General features: G+C 37.0%; 1 protein-coding gene across 47 annotated transcripts in view; it reads left to right on the plus strand.

Annotated features, from left to right (window-relative positions):
- LOC113051257 (receptor-type tyrosine-protein phosphatase delta-like) overlaps nucleotides 1-18,674 on the plus strand; it is a 295,253-nt gene that overhangs the window by 110,513 nt on the left and 166,066 nt on the right. For 46 of the 47 annotated variants that reach the window (XM_026214810.1, XM_026214830.1, XM_026214814.1 and 43 more), the window contains exon 6: nucleotides 8,986-9,033. The exons of the other annotated variant lie outside the window; for it this stretch is intronic. The gene's annotated coding sequence lies outside the window, so the exon portion shown is untranslated. The remainder of the gene's footprint in view (nucleotides 1-8,985; nucleotides 9,034-18,674) is intronic. 47 annotated transcript variants of the gene reach the window in all.

Below are 18,674 nucleotides of genomic sequence, written 5' to 3' on the forward strand. Positions count from 1 at the left end.
GGGTGGCCTGCAGTCATCACTCCTCAGATTACACTAATAGTGTCTGTGAGCGACACACACAGTTCATGAAGCGCTTTCACACTCGCTCTGATCGCTTCGGTTAAACTAGACCCTGATTACTGTCCTCCTGCTGCTGCGCTCATCTCTGAGAGCTGGAGGAAAACATCACCTCTGTCAACCATGGGCAGAAAGTTAGAGATTAATTAAACAGAGATTGGTCAGATATTAACGTGTAAATTTAACCCGACAGATACAGTCTGGACTGAAAAAGGCTGGCGTTAAAGTGTAAAACAGTTCTGAAAGCTTGCGGTTTGAAGGTTTTACTGTCAAACAGACAAAGTAAGTCAAATGAAGGAAGTTAAACCAATTAAATAACAGATTGAGCATATTAAACCACTTCAGACCCCACCTGACCTCATGAGAACCCTAAAAACCATATTGAACCAGTTCAGTCCCCAATAAACCGTCTTAGACCCAGTTAGAAGATCACAAAGAAACCACATCAGAACACATCTCTAATAGTTAGACTTTCTTAACAAATGACATTAACAACACTACTAACATATATTATTACATGTTGCCAGCATGTTTTAGTGGTTTGCTAACATGATTTAGCATGATGCTAGGGGTATCTAACGTGTTTTAGAAGTTTTCTTGCATATTGCTAACATAAAAAAATTGCAGCATTTTAAAAACTTTCTATGTTTCTAAAACAATGTTAACAGATTTTAAGATGTCTGTAACATGTTTTAGCCGTTTACTAGCATATATACACTAAGCAATGCTTTTTTAACACACTGTTAACGTTTTGACATTTTGTTAGCATGTTTTAACACACTGTTAACATATTTTGATGTTAACATGTTTTAGCACATTGTTAGTTTGCTATTTGTTAGTTTGCATATTGTTAACATTGTAGCATGTTTACATGCTGCTAATATTTTTGTCATGTTTCTAGCACAATGTAAACATGTTTTAGCATGAAGATAGCAAATTTTATATTTTAAATATTTTTTAACACATGGCTAGCATATTTTAACACAGTTAACCCATTTTGACATGTTGTCAACACATTTTCTTGTTTTAACACTAACATTATTTAGCATGATGCTATGGGTTTCTAACATGTTTTTCTTTAAGTTTTCCTGCACATTGCTAATATGTTTTAGCACACAGTTTTTTAGATGCTGCTAACATTTTTGTCATGTTGTTTTTATGATGCTAATAATTTTATCATGTTTCTAGCACAATGCTAACATGTTTTAACATATTGTTAGTCTGTTTTAGCATTTTACCAGCATATTTTACACCATGCACTATTGCTAACATTTAGTAACATTTTAGCAGTACATCTCATTTACCCATTTTGACATATCTAGCATATCTTAGCATGTGGCTAAATTTGATAAATAGTTAATTGTTACTTGACAAAAATAAATAAATAAATAATATATCACCTGATTGCATAATGTGTCCTTTTTGGTTCAGCAATATCATATAAACTTATAGAGATAGAAAGGCCCTCAAAGCTTCCTCTGGTGTGAAAGATTCTCGCGGGCCGTAAGAGCATCCTTCCACTTCTCTGACTCGCTTCATGAGTGCTAAAGACTCAGATCATTTCATGCTTATAGATGTTCACTGCCCTGCCGCTCTGAAACACACGTGTTTATTTATATCACACCCTTCATTATTTCATAATCACACCAAGCCTTGTTGCAATCTTGGATTTGTCCCGCTCATACAGAGAGTTAAATGACTGCGGCCGGCCTCCATACACTGCGTCTGCTCAATACACTGCTCACCAAACACATTCACCTGAGAACCAGAGCCGCATGACTGATACGAGACGTATGTTCAGTGTGATGGATCAGCTCCAGACAGAGAACAGGCACATGGATGGATGGGTGGATGCAAGGACTTTAGATGCTTTTTCTTATCCACTGACATTATTTATAATCTAAGTGGAGTTTGCACTTAAAATAAGAGACGTGCCTATGGGCTAAGAATGAAAGACTTGATATGAGTTTATATGATCAATGAATACTTATCTTCCAAGCAGTGTTAGTTCACTATCATGAAGATTCTGCTACAGTTTTTATTCATATTTTGAATTAGTTTGTGTTTATATATTTAATTTTAATTTAATTTATATTTTTTATTATTATTTCAATATTTATTTATCTTTTAAAGTGCATATATATATATATATATATATATATATATATATATATATATATATTAGTTTAAGTACGTTAAGTTAAAGTTAATGATTTTTTTTTAACTATTTTACATAATTTCAGTTAAAATATGTAATTTCTTTAAGTTAACTTTTCTATGTTTTAAAATTTAAATGTTTACATTTGGCAAGCATTTTAACATAATTCAGCTTCTCTACATTCAAAGATGCTGTAAAACACTGGACATGCTTTGATATTGCAGCTAAAAGTTAAGCTCCAGTTGACCTGCTCATGTTCCCATCACCAGAAGTCTTCCGTGCACACATGAACTTCTATTGTTCAATAACTTTTTTCTTGTACACTAGCAGCTGATGTATGTGAATTACAGTGTCACTGTTAAACAAAGACTCGGTCGGTCCTCAGCGAATGCTAGTGATGTGCTTCACGACATCCACCTGCTATTAAAGAAGTGTCTGTGTAAAAGCATTTCTCTCACTTCTAAACTTGAGCTCATGAATACATATTACAGGATATGGAAAATTCAACTCAGCAAAGTCCCTGGCGTAATGTTGCCGTCTCTTATCAAAGGCGTCTGGAAGCCTGAATTATTGTCATCAAAGTGAAACGGTTCTGGGCACCTCCAGCACTGAGAGCTAAACGCTTTTACACAAACCCCATTAGAGGCTCATTGTGCACAGATAGCAGCTCTGAGTCGCGGGAAAACACGGCCAGAGTCCTTGCGGCCGGCTGCTTCTCTCCTTTACAAACGTGACACCTCTTATTAAAGTGATAAATGGCCTCCACCAATGGGCAGATTTCAGGTGTTCTGGCCCGAGTGAACTGGAGCTCTGTGACAGAGAGAAAGAGCTGATAGAAGCGCTTCCACTCGCTCCGTCCATCCGTCTGTCCGTCTGAAGCTCTTAAAGCACTGCTTTACTTCTTCATCTACAGTTTGAGCTGAAGGAGAAGTGTTTACCTCACCTCCACACTCTCAGTGAAGCATTAGTCTCCGAACAGACCGAACTCGGATCGATGCGAGGCTTTTTGGGACGATACGTCACTGTCACTCTGGGAATTGTGGGTAAACGTCCAGCTCTGTCTTCAGAGAAACAGAGGCGTATCTCGGCGTACAGAGAGAGCTGCAGCAGCTGAAGAAGCCAGATTGTGTGAAACCTTCGTTCCTGAAGAGTCTTCGGCTGAAGTCACTAGATCACTGCGTTACCTTTGCACACGCTGCTTCTTATTCAGTCTTTTTTAACCAGACACTAAACGAAAGAGTGAAGTACTGTAACAAAGTCTGAATATGAGAGCAACAAGTGAAATCAGTAGGATGTCCAGATTTGCAGTATTTATAAAATAGCAGGTAAAAAGTACCAATGGACCACTTTACTGTCTGATAAAGACATGGGAGAGAATGAACAACAGTGCCAAAACAATAAAAAGAAAAAAAAATATATATATATACATATATATGTATGTGTGTGTGTGTGGGTGTGTGTGTGTATATATATTAGTGGTGGGCATAGATTAATTTTTTTAATCTAGATTAATCTCATTGTGATCTTGAAATTAATCTATATTAAAATGGCTCATTTGAATTCTGCCGAGGGCATTCAGAATATGTGTCTTACCCAAATAAAATTGACAAACATTAAGTCTTTGAGAAGGGGTTTATCAAGATAGGTGGTGCATTAGAAAAGGGGCTCATCTCTTGTTTCCAAAATGCATCACAAACTGCTTGAAAAAGCTGTAAACTAATTCCACATTGCACAAGGTGCAAACAACCTTACACCTGTTTCACACCAATGTTTAAGTTTTTGTCAAGTTTGTAGGTGTCAAGGTACAGAAACCAAATAATTAAATGTAAAATAGCACTGGATAGTCTTCAATGTAAAAATGAAATATACAATCAAACCTACATTTATTCAGACACCTTCAACATTTCTCATATTATTACAGTTTTGCTATATATATATATCAAAAATTATATCTGGTGTCTGAATAATTTTTGGTTTGACTGTTAAAACTACAAAGTAGTCAAGAGCAGTGAGTGATTTTCATTTTCTTGGATTAACATTAAAGCAGCCAGTCACTAAATTAGGCACGGTCACTTTAAGAGACGATGAACACATCCAATATAATACACATCCCATGTTTTTCCTCAACTGTTTACTTTCACTTAAGAAATAACTGACAGTTTTTTTCGAGCATAATTTCCAAGGTGGATATTTTGACATATTTTGTATGTATTTGTCGGCACAAGAGCAAAAATAAGCTAATTCGATGTTCTAGTGTTTTGAGACGTCTTTCTCTTCGCAGAAGAGAGCTCGGTTCAGTGTCTCTGTCCGTGATACGCGGCTCTCTCTCTCTCTCTCTCTCCGCACCGAACACAGAGCGCGAGTGACCAGCTACTCTGGATCATAGACATATATTATGTCTATGCTCTGGATGCTTTAATGTTTAAATTTTTTTATCGCCCGATAAGAGTCTTGCATTAACGCCGATAACGGCCCACCATTAATATGGAACATATATATATATATATATATATATATATATATATATATATATATATATATATATATATATATATATGTTTTAGTTGCAATTAAGCATAATCTTCATTTTTCACCACAATGTAAAATAATGAACATATTTCCATGAGACTGTGCTGTCGACACACAGACAAAACGAAATTATGAGCATAATGTCTGATGTCTGATGGAAACCGGACCCTTCAGAGTTACTGTCAGCTTAATCACATTATTGTTCAATAATAATTTGGATAATTAGCGCAGCTTGATTAAACTGAAGCTGTTTGCTCTCAGCTGTGTTTTACTGCACATTAAATCCTTCCCTAATTCCTCGCTTTCCTTGCATCTGATGCCCTGAAACCCTGTGTGTGTGTGTGTGTGTGTGTGCGTGTGTGTGTGTGTGTGTGTGTTCTTTAAGACATTTACCTTCGCTGCTCATCCAATCTGCTTATCCAAACATCATTATCACGGTTTATATCTGTTTCTGTCAGGAGCGATGGCCAGATCTCCTCCGTTTACAGCCGCTCAGTTTTGTCAATGTTTTTCTGTGTGTGTGTGTTTCCCGCTGGCTGAAGATCTCTGGACGCACTGAGGCAGAAGAAACACACACACACACACACACACACACACACTTCTTCGGTTTATGTTGGGTCTTCTTTTGTTTCATCTTAAGCTAATAATATTCACGCTTTGGTTTTAAGTGTTCGTTTACAGTGAATATTTAGGCAGTAAATAGTCCATTTGGGTTTACTGGTTGAGGTGTTGCATCATTGCTGTCTTCTGCTCAGTCTTCCACATCATATATGCTGCAGTATGATGCGAAGAACATAAAACGACTGTAAAACTTGATGTGGATCAGACACACAGAGGAAACATTTGGACGAATCCAGCTCGCAGCTAAAGGTGTTCATCTGCCAAAGCTGTGAGAGCATCTCTGGAGCTCCTCCAGCTCCTCTGGAACATCACAGTGTGGAAGCGTCGCCCAGAACACATTAAAACAGCCCTGATTTGTGACGCCCGTCCGACATAAACGCACAACTCTGGGCTGCTCGGTCAGGAGCCAGCGGCATCAATACCGTGTGATTGTGAAATGCCTGCGCGCCGTGGCTCTCTAATTTATTCATGCACTCTCTACAGAAGCCATTTTGCCCAGCAGAGAGAGACTGAGTGTAATTATCCTAATTAGTGCTAATTCAACATGGCTGAGCCTCATCCAGAGCTCAGAGGAGGAGGCTCGCCGGTCGCCGCCTCCCTTTGTTGCCACGGTAACCGTTTCCATGGCGCCCCGCTCTTGACAGTGATGGGAAATGAAGAGGGGTTAATTTCACTGTGAAGGGGCACAAATTAAAGCCGAAATGAGAAAGAAAGTCAAATGCCTCCTGTTTGCAAATGAACTTCTGTCAGACACAAAATAATGAAGAGATCCAGCAGCATATCAGACGACACGCCAGCATCGCAAACCAAAACTAGTGCACTTAAGCACACTTGAACAAGAGTATTTGTTATGGAATGATATGTTTAAAAGGTTAGTTCACCCCAAAAGGAAAATGCTGTCATTAACTACTCACCCTCAAGTCGTTCCAAACATTAGTCCAGCTTCAGAATACAAATGAAGATATCTTAAATGAAATCTGAGAGCTTTCTGACCCTGCAGAGACAGCAAGGGAACGATCACGCCCAGGGCCAGAAAGGTAGTCAAGACATCATTAAAATAGTCCACGTGCCATCAGAGGTTCTGAAGCCAAGGGAATTCCAGGAAGCTAAGAGATTACATTGTTTTATGAAGTTATTTATTTACATTATTATTATTATTATTATTATTATTATTATTATTATTATTATTATTATTATTATTATTTGCACACAAAAAGTATTCTTGCACCTTCAGAAAATTATGGTTGAACCACTTATATAAATGTGACTTTTAATTTGACAGTATTAGTGGACTTCTGTGTGTTAACAGTGTACGTACATTTAACGCACATATACGTGTGCCAGCTCAGCTATTCGACACTCCAGTGTGTTCATGTTGCTAGTGACTATTGAGACATTGTTCTCTCTTACCTGATGTTCGTTGAATAACCGCCACGGACCAATATAAACTCAAAGGTGTTTAGGAGCCGAAATAAACTCCCCCAGAAAGTTGGCTTTGGTGAGCTGTTTCGAACTGCCGAAAAAAATTCAAAACAAACTTTGTTTCGGTCTGATTTTGTTCGAAAGTACGTAGCATTATCATTATCGTATTATCGTATTAGAAATCATGCAAATTTCTGGGCACAAAAATAAATAAAAATAAAACCCCACTGTATTTCTGCCGTTCAGACAGCGCCATCTGCTGTCAGATAATGAATGAGCATCTGCTGTTTCTGTTTAGACCAAAGCCAAAATCTAAGCTTTATCTAAAAGAGTAATAAGAAGATAATGCATTATAAAAATTTTAACAATTAAGCCAGGAAAATAATAATAGAATAATTAATTGATAATAATTGTTTAAATCAATGTAATTGATACTTTTGACTTTTGATTCATTTCTTAAAAATAAAATAAGTATTACAAACTTGAAAATTGTTAATTTAAGGAACATTTAGAACAGATAAAAATGTTCAATTAAGATGCAATTAATCTCAAGTTAACTCAGGACAATCGTGAATGATCACAAATAAACAATTTATTGACAGCCATACTTTATACATTTGGGTTTCTCCATGTTGGGAACTAAAGTGTTTGGCTGAGGAAAAATAAATCTAAATCTGTATTTATTTTCAATGGAATTGGAGCCCTCCAGAATCAAACAACCAATTATATAAATAACTTGGCTTCATTCCATAAATTCAGCTTATAGTAAATGTGAACAATTCACTCGGACCCTTTGACATAAACCCAGTTAAACGTGTTTATTGTTCCTGAATATTCATTCAGCACAGTGACATTTGGGTGTTAAAAACATCTGTTATGTGGAAAAGCTTATTAAAACTGTAATACTAATTAAAAAGAAAGAAAGAAAAAATACAACAAGAAGCAATTTTAATGGTTCTCTTGTTTTTCCAAATTATTCTGCAAGGTGAACCTGAACAATGTTCCAGATTCCACCAAAGAGGATTTTTATCAGAAACATCTCCATGCATTGTGTTTGATTTTGTGTAAGTGTATTTATTTCAGCATGCATCTTCAGCATGTTTATGTTTAACTAATATCATGGGCCCAAAATGGACATCTTAAAACACCACAGCAGCGTCTGATGTTAGTGGATATCTGATATGAGACGTGAAAGCTCAATCATCCAGAAACTGAAGTAAGAGATGTGAGAGTTTTAATCGCCTTAAACCCACAATCTTGATGATGATGTTGATGACGTGGATCATGTGTTTTAAGAGGACACACACACACACACACACACACAGAAATCTGACGGTGTCACTTCTATCCAGTCTGAAACGGATTAATCCTAAGTTTACACGTTTTGAGGTTTGACGATCACATTTTGTGTTCCTCCAAGCGTAGAATCATCACTTCTAATGAAAAATAACAGTTATGGCACAATTATCCTAAAATGTCAGAGTCACTTTTCAATACAACTGCTGCCAAATTAAATTCACATGAGTTTTCATTATGCATATTTTATTCTTACAAGATACAGATGAAATATCATAACAATTGCATAAGTGCTATATCAGTGAAGAAATAGTTGATTTCAAAATCAAGAGTGTCATTGTTTTGAATCATGAGTGTGTTCGTGTGACGAGAGATCAGTGAACAACGGATTAAACTGATCAAATGTGTCAGTAAAGACATTTATAATGCTCCAAAAGATTTCTGTTTCAAATAAATGATGTTCTTCTGAACTTCCTATTCATCTGTCAAAATAAAACGAATCACAGTTTCCACAGAAATATTGTGCAGCACAACTGTGTTCAACACTGATAATAATCAGAAATGTTTCTTGAGCAGTAAATCATCATATTATTCTGATTTCTGAAGATCATGTGACACTGAAGACTGGAGGAATGATGCTGAAAATACAGCGGAGCATCACAGAAATACATTACACTTTAACACAGATTCACACAGAAAACAGATGATTTACATTGTAATATTTTACTGGTTCACTGTATCTACGATCAAATAAATGCAGCCTTGTTGAGAAGAGACTCGTTCAGAAACATTAAAGATATATATATCATCTTAAACTCCTGAATGCCAGTGAATGACACAGACAGACTCTGGATGACTGACTGTGTTCAGTGTCTCATACGGCTGTCTGTGTGTCTGTGCAGGTCTCTGGAGGGAAAATGTTCCACTGATCTGGTTCCTGCAAGCTCAAAGTAAGATGAACACACACTCTCCGTCTCCCTCACACACACACACACACACACACAGACACACACACACACACACATACACAGACACACACACACACACACACACACACACGTATGAAGCAGAGTTTGAGTCTGGTTTGGTTGTGATGACAGTAGGGACAGATGAAGATGAAGATGAATCTGTGATGGGCGAGTGAGCCCTGTGTGTGTGTGTGTGTGTGTGTGTGTTTGGTTTGGTGACTTGTGTTCACACACACACTGATGTTTCTGAAGACGTCTCTGTCGTCTCTGTAAGGTGCTGTCCTTGTGCAGATGTTCTAGAGATCACATGCATTCATTACCTCAGCAGATCTGCTCCACACACACACACACACACACACACACACAGGAATATATTGTGTAGTATTTTCAGTGTTGCCAAGTCCACAGTTTTCCAGCGGAACTGGACTACTTTTATTCTGTTGTTGTTGTAGTTCGCTGGTTCGAGTGAAATCATTGCTTTCGTTGTTTCAGAGCTATTTTCAGCTGATTTCCTCAAGAACTCAACCGGGCTTGTTTAGTTATGCAGATCTGGCAACCCTGAGTACATTACTGTTATTAAACTGAATTTACATTTAGCAGACGCTTTTATCCAGTGACTTACAGTGCATTCAGGCTATTCATTTTAATTTAATTTTTTACCAGTATGTTTGTTCCCATGAGAATTGAACCCGAACCTTTCACACAGCTAACCCAATGCTCTACCACTGAGCCACAGGAACACTTCCAGAAACAATGAGTGAGCGTAGAGACAGTCATCAGCGTTTCTGTCACGCCTGTCTTCTGTGCTAGAAACGGAGAAATCATGTGCTAGTTTTTATTAGGTTTTTTTTTTTCACCAACAATTACTTCAGTCCCGTTATTATTATTGTATCCCCATTTACATACTAATTACTGCTAATATTTTGAAGTAGATATTATTATTTGTATTAGTTAATAAGTTTAGATTAAGTTTTTAGAATTTTTGTTTATAATATTTGTAGGTTTTTAAATGTGTAGTTTTTAATGAACTTTTAGTTTTCAATTTCTTTCTTTAGTTTTAGTTATTTTAGTATTTCAACTTAAACTAAATAAAAAATATATATATATATATATATATATTTATTTATTTATTTTTTCAGTTCTTGTTAATTTTATTTTATGATTTCTGTTCATATTTCTTTTGTTGTTGTTTTTTTCAGGATTATTTGATGAATATGACATTTTGACTTTATTTGAAATATAATAGTGTGTCTATGTATCAGTGCGTTCCACTGTAGTTTCTAGGCTGTGTTTCATTATTGTACTGTAGGTGTTTGAGAGTGCCGTTGGTCACATGACGCTCAGAGCTCGTGTGATTGGCTCAGAAGAGTCTGGCAGCAGTAGTGAGATCAGGTGACATTGAGATCTGAGCTCCTCCGGCTCCACAGATTCTCCAGATCCTGCGTCTGCGGCCTCAGATTCCTTCGCTGTACTTGTTTAGTCGTTACCCTATTCTCTTTACCAGATCCGTGTCTCAACATCGTTCTCCTATTGACTCTAAAGGTCTAATTAACATACGCACAAAAACATGAGAGATAATTATTTCTGCAGTCACGATTCGGAAAACTCAGATAATTGAATTCTCTTCATTTCCCTTAAAAAGCCAAGTCAGCGGTCCAGACGCGGCTCTCTGGAGTTAATTATCTTCATTATCACAGCGCAGCACTGAGTAACTCATTACACAACTTCATGAGCCTTCTGTGTGTCCACACATACACATGAAGAATCAGATGTGCAGGTACGGCATACTTCACAAACACACAAATAAACTCTCAGACTAAATGAAGTCTTTGAGATGGGCTTTAACACCAGGAGGAGACTGTGGCACTATTCTTGCTCGGATGGATTTACTGATCAGAGCCAAACCACGATCCTGGGACGGATGAGGAGATGCTGCGATATAAAGAAATACATCAATATTATAAGAATTAGTTTTTCAAAAAAGACTGAAAATGTAAAAATAAAAGCCAATAAAAAATATTAATAATTACTATAATGGTATATACATAATATAAATTGTCACAGGTTTATAATGTTATTTAATTTAATCTTTTTTTTGAGCTTGACAGTTGTATGGACTGAAGTTTTTATGAAAACAACATAAAGAGTAAAAATGGCTTAATAATGGCTGGATTTCCCTTTTTGGCTGAACTATGCCTTTAAGAGAGTTTAAAGCAGCACTCGCGTTTAACCAAACGGTTACAGACGAGTGAGGAATGACAGAAGGAAAGCTCGACAGCACAAACAGATGTGCACACATTAAACTCATCTTCAGATGAAAACAGGTCAAGCTTCCGCACCTGAATGTGTCCTGCGGGACTCACAATCCATCTTTAATTAAGAAAACAATCTTCCTCCGCTCAGAGTTCACTAAACTGAGACCTACTTCTGGATCCACGTCTTCACTGCTCTTGTGTTTGTGGAGAAGTTTCTCGTCTGAGGACGACATTGATCTGTGTTTAACCTCAACCACAGTTTAAAGGGATCTAAGGTTTCTTTATTTTTCTCATCATATCTCCCTGTTTCCATGTTTCATGTGTAGCATTCATATCGAATGTGTATCGCACCACATTCTTGCAACAAACATTCGTTCATCAAGTCCATCAATCTTTTAGCCTTTTTTTTTGTCTTGTTTTTTGGTCCTCAAACAACTCTCTTCATTAAGTGGTTTATGATTATTTTGAATATATAATAAGATCAGTTCTGGGTAGTTACTGATTAAATGTAATATGGATTATAATTATGTCCATGTTCCGACTAACTGAGGAAAAAAGCATTACAATAAATCATGCTAGCAATGGTGATTTAATCTAACGATCGATTAGCTCATAGCACATCAAACCCTGTTATACTTTAGTCTCAAATTATTAATGTTAACTACATCAGCATTGCGTGACTAAGAGTATAGTGTGTATAAGCATGTAGAATTACATTTCTGTACAGTCTAATCTCTAATTCATATTCATATTAAGAAGTTATTTTATTTTAGCCAGGAAAACTTCTTTATGTTTACAGACGTGATGTAATGACGCAGGGCCATGCTCGATTTCCTGCCAAAACCTGCCTTGACATGTTTGTGATTGAATTAGTTATTAGCTTGATATCAACTCATTATTAATTCACTATCAGCTCACTAATGTAATGTTGAAGTACAGGATAATGCACGGCTATTGTGAATTACCTGCTTCTGTGCGTCTCTCTACAAACAGTGAAGCTGTCAGTTTAGTTGCATCAAAAACAGCAATCTTACCTCGTAGTTTCTGAGGAATATAGTGTAGTGATCCAATATCTAGGATTAAAATAAAATAAAAGTCACAGCCCAGCACTGAAAATAAGTCACTGTGCCCTGAATGTTTCTGCAAATTTACCCAAAATGAGTAACCTAGATTATTAACTACAGTTTTCATCATGTAATCCACCGATCTCTGTAGCTCGTAACATCAGAGCGCTGATCGATAATGAGACATGAGATGATGAACTGGAACATGCGATGAGTTTGAGACGAGCTGCAGGTTTATTGAGAGAAACTCAAAGAGTCCTGGGAAGTGTCTCGGTTCTGGGAAACTTCCTGCTGGATAAGAACAAGGCCCAAATCATTTTACCTTGTTGAAAATATCAAATGTTTTAATAATCTCATTCAGTACGTCATTCAAGAGCAATTTGCTCAGCTGGATATGAAAGTCTTTGAGTGTGTGTTATTCTGTATGAAGTGATTTGAGGCTTTAATGGAGGTCTTGTTCATTTCCGTCTGCTTTAACTGAAGAGGGAAGAGCTTGTGCAGAGATGTGTCTTGATTGACTCAGGAAAGTGTGGCTTTTAATGAGCGCCATGTGTTGGACTTCAAATCATAAGGCAGGTTTTTAAAACGTGACAGGCAGTTTGATAGAAAATGGTGTTTTCTTTTTTGCTTTATTTCTGAAGAGATCTGTATTTTTCAGTAAACGTCACTTCTTGATCTTTTCTTATTATAAGGCTGGTGACTATAGAGCAGGACTGAACGATGCTGGAAATCAATAAATCAATAAAAAGCAAGCATTTTGATGAATGATTCTGGGGTGATTGAAATGATTCTGTAGAGAAGTGTATCCACATTCCTGGAGAACAGCGAGTTACTCTCCGTCCTCCCGCCCGCTTCCCTCCGCAGCTAATAAAGAGTAACTCTTTATCTCAGAAAGGTTTTTTAATATCAGAGAAACAAAATTAAGTTGACCCCATCACAAAGCCTCAGGACTGACGGTGAAGTGTAAGCCAGCCTTCTCCTCTAATCTCGCCGTCGCTCCTCCCGCGCTCCCCTCACACACCGATAAGACCTCCCTCGCGCTAGCGCTAAGTCTAATGAAGATCTTATCTCGTCTCAATAGTAGATATTAACATTTCCTCATCAAATCCACAACCCTCGGCCTCCCTCAAATCAGCTCCAAACAATGACTCGCCGTCGGACCAAAACCAATCCCGAAAAATGAGCTTTCCTTCTTGTTCTGGCATTGTAATTCGTCAAACACTCATTAAGATTAATCAAACACTGGCATATTATGGAAATGGGGAACTAGAGAGAAACTAGTCTCACTTAAGACCAACAAACTCTTTAATTATGCAAACATTATCATAAGTGTACAGCCCAACACTAACTAAGTTTCATTCTTGGCAGTGCTATTTCTCTTAAAGTTATGAGCGATCAAAATGTGTTTGTAGTCATTTCAAATTGTCAACTTAAAAGTGCAATGAGTGATTTCTGAGAAACGCTGTTGATATTTGAAATCAGCAAAACAAACATCTCTCTCCCAAATGGATCACACCCCACTCTTAATAGCTCCACTATTCACCAACATGCACCTGCCTCATCACAAGTGGACACACCCCTTGCTGCTGATTGGTTACAAGTGTGTTTTGGTGCTCGATCCGATCCCCTTTCAACAGTGGTTCTCAGAAATGGCTTACTGCATCTTAAGTGCACTTAGATTTGCTTAACGTATGCACACAGCCTTTCAGACTATGCCTCATTTCGTAGCATGCATGGACACTGGCATTTAACGCATGTGCACTAGAAAGTGTAATCTTTGTCCAGGGTTTGTGCTGTTTCTCTGTAAGTCATGAGCAATAAAAATGTATTTGCGCTATTTTAGACTAAATTCACGCAAATCTCTGAATTGTCTCATGCAAGTGGTCATCAATGTGACCGTCGATTATTGTTGCATAGTGCATATCGTAGCGTGTTGTTGTTGATTCACTGTCAGGTCAGTATCGCCACCTTGTGGACAAACCAATTCAAGATGCATATGCGAGCTGAACATACATTGTATGCGTGGTTAGAAAAATCAGATATTATGTGCATGGTGATGATGAAATTTATGCCATGTGCACTGAATGTATTTTGTACACGTAAAAAACTAAGTATACAAAGTAACTGCACACTTTTTAACGTGATTTAACGTGAAATAACCTTTTGAATTTGGAAAGGCCTCTAATGTTGTGTTTACCCCAAACGCGAAGCGAATAGGATGTTTTTCGCATCACTCACACTGTTTTTATTTGCGCGAGTACACAAAAAAAAAAACATCACGTGAGTTTAACCATGGTGAGGATAAATACGATCAGTGCTTTGTACCTGTTGTGGATGACCCAAAAATGCCGGAGAGCTTTTATGGGTTCACAGCACCATACAGAGGTGCACACAACTCGGTGAAGTGGTATCACACATTAATAATAAGATCTTATTGTACTTACACAACATTTGTCACTATAGTATAAGCTAAATGCTTTGAAATTCAGTAGGCATTTAGAAATGAACATTTTATTTGTGTGAATAATATATAATCATGTAATCCATAAAGAACACATCAGGCTAGTTTTCCACTAAAGTAAACATTTTATAACTTAAGCGAAAGAGGCGAATATCTCACGTTTGAATCAAACATGTCGTGCATTTCGCGTCATTCACATCACCAGGTGCGAATTTGCCTCGAATTTGCATTGACTTTGTATGTAATCTACTCGCGTAAATAATTACATTCACGTTTGGTGTGAATATACCATAAGAAGTGGAATGTTTTTGAGAGGATGTCTTGGTGAAAAACTCTGAATGTCTTTTCACTGAAGACTTGAATCGAGCAAGCTAGTGTTAGAGGTCTCTTTTATTATTAAACATAGGAAATAAAAACTCTGCAGAAATAAGGACGTTCTACTGTTTTCCTTTTTCAGAAGTGTGTGTGTGTGTGTGTGTGTGTGTGTGTGGCTGAAGGAGGAAAAGTAAAGTACTCTGGATCTCTTATCATTGCTTGTGGCATTTGGGGAAAAAGAGAGAGAGACAGATGAGATATTAAGTGTGAACATGGCTGGAAGACATGGGAAATAAATGGGTTCGCTTGACAGATTTGGATGAATCCGATGCTGGCCTTAAAAAAAAAAAAGGAAAAAAAAGATAATGATAAAAATACTACATCAAAGTGGCTTGTAACAGAATTAATTCTTTAATCATTACTTTTATTGAGATACATATATTTTTTAATTGAACCATTTCCCAAAAAGAGACAAGCTATGAATTTTTTTTTTTTCAGATGATCACTTTCACAAAATAAAGCTGACAGGTTCAGGATCACTCGTTCTTGTGTGATATGCTCATTAATCCTGATCTTGGACATGACATTGTGATTTGAGTGTAAATGATTGTGTTATGTGAGTGTGGAGTTTATGATGAACTGCAGTTTAGTGCTGCTTATACGAATGCATTCGATTGTCACGACCAGTCAGAATAAAGAAACCGCCAGCATCAGCAGAAAGGATGCTGCGGGGTCAGAGGTCACACCAGCGGAGCTGAGTTTTCCATTCCTCTAGAGCTTGTTTCACTCTTTCAGCTCAAGTAATAGCAGAGAAGTGTGAGATCGATGCTGATTGATCTGAAAGACCTTGGCAATTAGTGTGTGTGCACAGGCCGTGGTTTAGTGTCTGCGTGCTGGATTGAGTTAAAGCTGGAACAGACTGAACACAGAGGACAATGCCAACAGAAGGGTTTGACATCCATGAGTGTTACTTACTTTGTAAACGTCGCCCACATTTGACATGCAAATTTAATCAGTACAACTGCATATATTGTCATTTTGAGCACTGCCAGCAAACACGACACAATAATAGAGTCATAAGATCATAAATGCACAGTTACTTTGTGTTCCTTCATGTTGGAGGCTTTCCTTTGCTATTTGAGTGTTGTTCAGCTACCGCTGTTTTAGCTGATGTGTGTGTAAACCTTAACAATTAGCATGCCTTTAATCTGATGAATCACAATAATCTTTGTGCTCTCTTAATTTTGATATGAAACAAAATCTCAGCGATCCAATGATGTCTTTTCTAATATGATTTATGAAATGAAAGCATGACAGAAGGTGTGAACTGAATAAGTTAGAAAAATGGATTCTAGAAAAGAGTATTTTGTTAAATATATGAACTGTTGCTTATTCATTATATTTTACTTAACCTGTCTGTCAAAATCTGCTTTAAAACAGATTATGATTTCCACTCTTAAATGAGCAGAAACAGAGTTATTCTTAATTAACTTTTACATTTTTATTTTTGTATAATAATTACTTCTTTTATTATCTAATATTTTTATTTATAAAATCATCCTTGTGTAATTTAAATGCTTGTTTATGAATCATTTTAATACAGTAATGCACCATCTGACAGGGTTTGTGTAGTTTACAGCATTAGACGGGAAAGATTTAGATTTATATATTTCTTCATAGAATATTCATTTGCTGTACTGAAGCTTGTGAATCAATATCAAATTGTGAAATTTGTGTCAATATCCAGCACTAATTTTGACATTTTAGGCATTATTTAGTGAAACCTAACCATCAAATACATGTCAACTCTCATGATTTGCATCTGTGGGTTCATGTTTTTATTGGTCGGGACGGTCTGTTAGTCCTCGGGGTCTCGTGATGCTCGTATCTGTCTATTTAAGAAGCAGATCGATGGCAGCCCCGATGGGTTGATCATCTTAATGCTTAATCAATGCAGTCCAGCGCTCAGGAGTCCCCGGGGCCCCAGGAGACTCATTCATTGCTGTGTGTGTGTGTGTGTGTGTGTGTGTGTGTGAATTATTCTAATCTGTGACGGCCGTCTTCATGCCTGCAGACAAACACTTGTGTTGCTATTGATCTAGTGAGAGTCTTTTATGACTCGCAGATCTCTTCTTCTCTTCTCTCCCCTTGTGATAATAAGTGTGAGACTTTTAATATAAATTAAAGAAGATCTGTGAAGTTGCAAAGACTAAAGTCTCAAATCCAAATATATATTCTTTATAAAAGTTAAGACTCTGCCACGCCTCCTGAAACAGCTCGTTTAAACACGCCCCCACATCTCTACATCACTGAGTGGAAATATTTGTGTAATGCTGCCCAAATGTTGACGCAAAGAAAGGTGGTGTAGTTTCAGTAACACAGTTAGTGTTGAAGCAGTCATGTCAGCGAGATGTGTGTGTATCTAGGAGAAAGAAAAAATACTGTATTAGTTCTTCCGATAGTAGATGCATTATAGGAATCTTTAAGATTACTTACAACAGAACAGCAACGCATTTTATGGACAACCGTTTCGTGAACCGAGGAGAGGAGGTCATTCTGACTTTGCTATGACAATCTGCCGCTTCTGAATCAGCTACTGGAAATATGTTTTGTTATTAGTTTAAGTATTTGCCACTGAATGTTCAAATGCAGAGTTTTGGGCACTCAAGTGTTTGAGAGAGAGAGGGTCATGTAGTGGAGTCAGCTGTCTTAACCGTTCGTGGCTTGTGTACTGCAAACAAATACAAGCACATACAATATTTAATTTGCCAATATTATGATCACTTTTTTTTAAGTGTACTTAAGTGTGTTTAGAAACACTGTGATAAGTGTCTCTCTTTAAGTCACTTACTGTAAGTGGCCTTTTATTTCATTCATATTACATGATCTGCAAGTACAGTTTAAAAAATATTTAAAGAGATTCTTTAAAAAGATTTGAAATGCATGACAAGAGCACATTCAGTACACTTAAGCATTCTTCTTTGCTGTCTAAACGTTCCTGCTAAAGTAGCTCATAACTCTGTTTACGTCACAGCCATGAGCCGCGATTTGCTACTTGCTAGTCTGTGTGATATTAAGGGAACCTCAGTTTCAAGAGAAGATTTGATGTGATTAAAAAAAATAATAATAATAATAATAACAACCCACTGAGATTTTTCTCCAGAAAGATGTTTTACAGGTGCCATAGAATGCAATGATATAATATTTTAAATTGTTCTCTGATGTCACCAGAGAGTGCATGTGAAGTTTAATCTCAAAATACTCAACAGATCATTTTTTTATAGCTTGTTGAATTTGCCACTTTTAGGGTACAACCCTAACACGAAGCCAAAACACGTCATGTTTACTTTGTCTGGAATCTGGATGTTTGTGCACAGAGCGTTGGTTTCGATCCCTCTTTCAGAAGCTATCTTCGCACAACTCCAGCGTGGAACTGAACCTCGTTTGTGAGGCAGTCCGGTGTAAAACGGTAGCACAAATATAAAGGACTTTTAATTTTATTTTTTATTTTTTCGGGACATTTCCATT

This window comes from Carassius auratus, chromosome 32 (assembly GCF_003368295.1).
Source record: "Carassius auratus strain Wakin chromosome 32, ASM336829v1, whole genome shotgun sequence".
Taxonomy (NCBI): Eukaryota; Metazoa; Chordata; class Actinopteri; order Cypriniformes; family Cyprinidae; genus Carassius; species Carassius auratus.